Raw genomic sequence first — 7,318 nt, forward strand, 5'->3', positions numbered from 1 at the left:
AAAGGTAGTTTACTGCCGTACTGCTAGCTTCTGTGTTTCTTTAATTTTTTAAATTGTTGTATTGCTATAAATTACATGATTGCCGTTAGCAGCGTGTTTTAAAAGGCTGTTTATTGCCGTACTGCTAGTTTCTGTAAGGTACGAATGAAACTTTTGTGAAAATCTCAACTCGACAGTAAACTACTAGAAATTTGGCTCCGTTTCCCAACTTGTGGTGCGGCTTGTAGTAACCGTAACCACTGTGTGTGTCACATTAAGTGATGAGACGTGGTTCTACCATCCGAACCACAATTATTAGTAGTATACAGCCCAGGGGTTGGTTCATAGCATCAAGCAAGGAAAATGCACTCGCAAATAACCAGTAACGTCACGTCCGATGAAGCTGCGTCACCTCAACAAATGTTCGGAATGCCCAACGTTTGCGTCCTTGTACTTGTGAAGACGGTGAACAAGTGACCGTTGCACATGTTGCAGTGTTTCCTCAGATACCATCGCACATGCAGCGTTTACAAGTTTTTGCATATCCTCTGGTGTCGTGGTACACGCACGCTTTCACTGTGTCCCAGGGAAACAAGTCACAAGGCGGCATGTCCGAGGACCGCGCCGGCCATCTCAGCTGCTGCCCGCCCTACCCACCTGTCTGGAATCAGTGGTCCCTGGAACACGTGCGCATTGTGCGGGGCATGCTGGAAGTACATTGAGAGACGCGTTTCCAACACCACGTCCTTCACAGTAAAGGGTAGAGTGTCTTTCAGAAATTATGCATATCGCCTTCCGGTTAATGTTCCCTGCTGTACCTACAGTATGGGTACCAATAATGCTGCACCAATTATTGACACCCCACTGCCATTGAAGAGCAACAGCTAGAAGACAGTGGGGATTTTGGACAGATCAGTAGTGCATGCTGCTTAGGTTCACATGGCCATGATTTGTGATTGAAGCTTCATCCGTAAATAAAGTATTAAAAAAAATTGCTCTAAGCACTACGTGACTTAACATCTGAGGTCATCAGTCCCCTAGACTTAGAACTACTTAGACTTAACTAACCTAAGGACATCACACACATCCATCCCCGAGGCAGGATTCGAACCTGCGACCGTAACAGCAGCGCGTTTCCGGACTGAAGCGCGTAGAACCGCTCGGCCACAGCGGCCGGCTAAATAAAGTATCACGTAGGAAGTCTGAATGACGCCGCATCCGCTAAAGTGCAAAACGACAGAAGCCAACGAGAGATTCGAAGTAATTTATGTAAACATTCTTGATGGAGTGAGATGTGACAGGGATGAAACGGATGCCTGTGCAAATTTCTCCACACATTACTACGCTCCTTCCAGGAACGCGTGCAGTGTCTCGCACACTCACCTCAGGATTGTGCGCTACAGCAGCCTGGACAGCGATTTCGCTGTCACTGTTAGTTGCTGTCTTTGTACGTTGACGATTTCTCTGTGCCCAGCTGCCTGTTTCCAGAAGATTCGTGTGGATGTTGGAAATTGTACGACGTGAAGGACGCCGTCGGTCTAGGCGGCGTTCAGCGTACACTGTTGCAGATGTGCTTCCATTTCTGTGACATTCGCCGTAGACTAGTTGTTGTGCGTTACTGAAGACCGACATATCGACAAGGCGACGGCAAATGTCACAAGTCACACCAGAACGGGAAAAGCACTGTCTGGCACGTACGTGAAATGCGTCACAGTGCATTTTCCTGTTTGACACGACAGCAGTAGAGCGTCACAGCAGGAGAAGGCACTAGCAGACTGAACAGCGTGCGTTGAACGTGCGTGCCGATAGTGCGCAGTTTGCAGCACGCTGCGGGACAGGGCTGCCAACCCTTGCCCTGCACATCGCGGCACAAACTGCGGCGCGGTTGTCACCCATTGAAGTCTGACATTTCAGAATATATGTGGTTTAGGACAGTGAAACCAAGTCTGCCATCACTAATTGTACCTCTAATTTTCATTTCTGTAGAAAAATATACAAGTGGCATTTACAAAAACCTAACTTCGTGTTGCAATTGGCATTTGTTGACTTATGGATTACTTACTGCCTTTTGTGTGAGCCCCTGACATAGCTGCATCCCCGGCCAGTTATGTTTTTCACATTCCGTCTCTTTTGTGAAGTACATAAGGTGGTAGTGTTACGTGAGAGACCCTGTTAACAGTGAATTGATGATAGTAATGATGAAAGGTACACATAAATATGTGTATATAGAGAGAGACTACGGTGTACAACTAATCACCAGAAAAACTGAAATACCTGAATGGGCCTATGGACGTTCGAGTGGCCGTGGTCTACTTTCAGTTGGTTACTTACCTGTATGTCGTCACAGTATGCATCATTACCACACGTGAACTGTTTCTAACGTGAATTTTGCTCCATGCATCATGCAGAATAATGCCAACTTTCGTATTGGAAGATGATATCAGGAATTTGTCATACAGTGAATCAGATCACCTGCAATATTGACATAATCCTTTGTCCCGTCTCTCGTCCATGTAAATGCTTTAACACGAATAGTGCAGTACCGCAAGTAATAGTGCGTGGCAACATGGAACGCTTCCTTACCCGTCCGAAACTCCATCTGTAGTGAAAGATGACACATCTGGTCATATTATAATTCGTGATAAAATGCTAGCTAGTTAGGCACGAGAGTTTTCTGATGGTGTTGGACACGGCAACATAGAGCGTCAACAAAATGTCAAGCAAAACGAGCCACACATGTACTGATTTGACACATTTCACTGCTAAAGCTTCATATAAATTGGTCTTACTGTCAGGAAGACGAGAACAAATAAGTTCACGGACTTCTTAAAAACCAAAGGGGTCTGGAACCATAATCCCAGGATTTTTAAATTTCTGCGGCTGATATTTCGAAATACCAAAAATTGTGTGGAAAACCGGAACTTTGAATAGGAAAGGATTTCATGCAAACTGTTCAGCAAATTTCAAGAAACAGTGTGACGTGACCGTCATATATCGCCGAGAGATATTTCATTATTTTTCTCCTCATTTCTTGGCTATTTTTGCAGAGAGTACAAGGCTTGTTGACTGAGGAGAAAGTCTTCTTTCTCTCTCACTCTTTTTTCTTCTTGAGGGACAAGAAGGCACGGATGTTCGCCCTGTGTCTGTGGTCTGCCTTGATGACTGTAGGACAGGAGCAGGGTGACGGGAAGCTCTTGCCCGGGACACTGCAGTTCGCGGAGGCGACTGCGGTAAGCTCCTGCGCCTCGCTTTGGTAGCCAATGCGGTTTCCTGCTGCTGGTGATCCACTGCAAGTCTCTAGCTTACGACTCTCACCTCCCTGTAAACATCCAGTATGTCATCAAAAGTATCCAGACACCCCCAAAAATATACGTTTTTCATATTAAGTGCATTGTGTTGCCACCAACTGCCCGGTACTCCATATCAGCGACCTCAGTAGTCCTTAGACATTGTGAGAGAGCAGAACGAGGCGCTCCGCAGAAGTCACAGACTTCGAACGTGCTCATGTGATTGGGCGTCACTTGTGTCATACGTCTATACGCGAGATTTCCACAGTCCTAAACATCCCTATGTCTATTGTTTCCAATGCGATAGTGAAGAAGAAACCTGAAGGGACACATACAGCACAAAAGCGTACAGGCTGAGCCGCGCTCGGCTCGTGTTCATGCCATTTACTGTTTGTCATCTTCTGTTACGGTACTGCCGCCTCGTTTTCTTATTCCACTTACTGGCGTCACTAACTTCCTGCCTTACTTGCCCGTGAGCGGCAGCAGCAGCACGTATCGTTAAGTGCACTGTCGTACCATCTCTGGAGCGACCGATAGTTTTTCTGGGTCGTCGTGTCTTGCAGTCCGTTAGAGATGGGCCAGCAGTGCAGCCGGGATGCAGCAGCGGTGAAGTCGAGACGGAGCGCCGGTGAGGCGCAGACAGCCAGTGCTCGCCGACTGCTGGCGACACACATGAACTGTCCGACGCAGGGAGACTGGAGTGGGACGACCATTGGTTGGTCGTTCGGTTGGTCGTGTCATTGGCCGACGTATATTTGGTCTTTTCACCGTTTCTGGGCGTGAGAGTTCGTCGGTTGACGTGGAGCAGTGAGGAAATCTGCACGGATTATAGTTTGGTCGGGCCCGTTGGCGGCCTCTATGTGGTGTCGGTGTGTGGTGCTGTTCCCTTTGCTACGAGGTTCGTGCCTCACCGATCCTGGACATGAAAGTTGAGTTTCGATTTAATCTACCAGCAGGTCATGACTGTTCACACGTGTCGTTTGGAGTTCGTTGTCGGCTGTTGGCATATTCCTGCGAACAACAACGTGTGTTTTCAAGTTGGCTAATTTTAGCCATCCTGCCGGCCGCGGTGGTCTAGCGGTTCTAGGCGTTCAGTCCGGAACCGCGTGACCGCTACGGTCGCAGGTTCGAATCCTGCTTCGGGCATGGATGTGTGTGATGTCCTTAGGTTAGTTAGGTTTAAGTAGTTCTAAGTTTTTGTTATATCCTAGCCAGTAATGCCACCCGAGCCCGCTGCCAAAAGGTTGGCAGCATCAAAGTCCGGACGCCGTCCGCATAAGCAGCGCCAGCGAGACAGGAAATCGCCGCAAGTCTGCGCGCGCCACCGCTGGCTTCTGGGTTCTTAAGCGCTGGAGTCGCGAGCGCTAGGACAGTTCTGTACTCGCCGCTCAGTTGTATACTCGCCACCGAATTGTGTACTTGCTAGTCAGTTGTGTGTTCATCGCAGCAGAGTTGTTGTTTGTCGTCAGCCGACGCTGACCTAGCCGCTCCGACTCGAACTAGACAGATCTCTGCAGACACGGAGTTCACTACTGTGTTTCTGTATCTTCGTTAATAAAGATAAGTACCGACTTTTATTTAATCAGAGTGTTTGGGTTTTCATCTTTCTGTTCACTGTTCCAGCGGACCGGTCGGACCGCTATTAAAAGTGTGGCGGTGACTTCGTAAGCCGTTTCTACAGCGAATTGTTTGTCGCTACGAACGCCGCCACAAAACTGGCGACGAGGGCTTCCGATCTCGTGTGCAGGGCTGGTTCAACTTGTTTCTGGTTATACTAATTATAGCGATAAAATTTTGGGGGCTGGTTTAATTTGTGTTCACTATGTCTTGTTACAGAGTCAGCAAATACAAAGTCTGGTGGAAGCAATCGCCAAACAAGCGGCTAATCCTCCAACACAACAGGAACAAGCACAGGCAGCACCACCTTTCCGTGCTTTTGATGCATCAAGAGAAGAATGGCGAGAATATTTCGCGCAGTTGCAGGCGCACATGACAGTCTACAAAATCACGGGTACTGAGCGGCAGCTTTATTTAATTTCCACTGCAGGCGTGGAAGTCTATCGACTACTTTGTAAGTTGTTCCCGGAATCCAAGCCAGAAGCTTTAGACTATGACGTTGTTGTTAACAAGCTTGCTGAGTATTTCGAGTCGCGAGTTCATGTGGCAGCAGCCAGATTCAAGTTCTTCAGATTAAAGAAACTGCCACATCAATCTAATAAACAGTGGTTAACAGATTTACGGGGCCTCACCCGTCAGTGCCGATTTAATTGTGTGTGTGGAGCTTCCTACAGTGATGTCATGTTACGAGACGCTATTACTCAAAACATTGCAGATTCTCGTATTCGTGCTGCTATCTTAAAGTTGCCTGACCCGTCGTTAGAGACTGTGATGAACATTATTGAAGCCCAAGATACTTTTGACTATGCTGAGTGTGAGTTAGATCAGCCATGTATTTCTCAAATTGCCTGTGCTAAGCAAGTTATGTCACGCCCGCGGCCCCACCGGCAGAGTCAGACTGTAAACACTAGCCGGCCGCGTCATGTTAAACACATTCGTCAGCCGCGTGTGCAAAATGATAGAGTTAAGTCTTGCCCTAAGTGTGTTCTTGCTCATCCTCGTGAACGTTGCCCGTTAAGAAACGCGGTTTGTCACTTTTCTCAAAGGAAAGGACACATCCAGACTGTTTGTTTGCGTAAACGCAAGAACTATTCTAGTGCTGCCCAGCCCATGGATATTCATGTTCTTCAAAGCCAGCCCGCCCAGAAGGTCGCGTTTAAAGACTCTTCCACGGTTCGTGCGGGTAATAAACTTGTTCGCAATAAGCCACCCACCCAGCCCTCTGCTATGCGACCCAAGCGTAATTCAAACGCTGTAAAAAGTAATGTACAGACTGCAAGTGAAGCGGGAGTTGTTGTTCCACCCGCCCAACCCACGAGTTGTCGTAAGCAGCGAACACGCGCTATACGCGCTGATTTTGTGTCTTCCGCCTCCGCTGCACCGATCCAGAGACAGTGTAATAAACTATTTGTGAAGCTACGCATCCAGGATAAGACCTTCAATTTTCAATTAGACACTGGTGCGTCTGTGACTCTCATAAATAGTGCTACGTATGCGGCTATCGGCCGCCCTAAACTTTCAGCGGCAAAACATTCTTTGGCTACTTATAGTGGAGAACAAATTCCTGTGTTAGGTGTATGTAGCGTGCCAGCCACATTCCGTGCCAATACAAAAACAGTTTCATTCACAGTGCTCCGCGCTACAGACAGTGTAAACATTTTCGGATTAGACTGTTTTGACTTGTTTGGCCTGTCTATCCAAGACAATGTGTTGCAAATTAATTCTGTTGTTGTTCCTCAAGACAGCATAATCGATTTGTGTAAACAATGCAGTGACATATTTAAAGACGAACTAGGTTGTGCTGCGAACTTTGCCGCTCATATTACGTTAAAAGATAATGCTCAGCCTCGATTTTTTCGTGCTCGTCCAGTGCCTCACGCCCTCCGGGCACCTGTACCAGATGAACTTCGTCGTTGGCAAAACAACGGTGTTATTCAACCCGTTTCAGCGAGCCAGTGGGCTTCTCCCTTAGTTATTATAAAGAAACCGTCTGGCAAGTTACGTTTGTGTGCTGATTTTAAGTCGACAGTTAATCCTCAGACAGTCATTGATTCTTTTCCTTTGCCTAGACCGGACGAGCTGATGGATAAGTTAGGGGAAGCTCGTTTCTTTTCCAAAATTGATCTCCGTGAAGCATATTTGCAATTGCCCCTCGACGAGCAATCACAACAGTATTTTGTCATAAACACGTCGTTGGGGTTGTTCCGTTTTCTGCGTTTGCCTTTTGGTTGTGCGTCAGCTCCAGCTGTTTTTCAGCGTTTTTTGTCACAACTTCTGGCTAATGTGCCATCGTGTTGCAACTATTTAGACGATATTGTTGTGTCCGGTCGGACGCCTGCTGAACATTTCCGTAATTTGGAGTGTTTGTTTACAGTGTTGTCTCAGGCAGGCCTACGTTGCAACATCGATAAATGTTCATTTTTCCTTACGGAGAT

The sequence above is a fragment of the Schistocerca nitens genome, chromosome 8 (genome assembly GCF_023898315.1).
Source record: "Schistocerca nitens isolate TAMUIC-IGC-003100 chromosome 8, iqSchNite1.1, whole genome shotgun sequence".
Taxonomy (NCBI): domain Eukaryota; kingdom Metazoa; phylum Arthropoda; class Insecta; order Orthoptera; family Acrididae; genus Schistocerca; species Schistocerca nitens.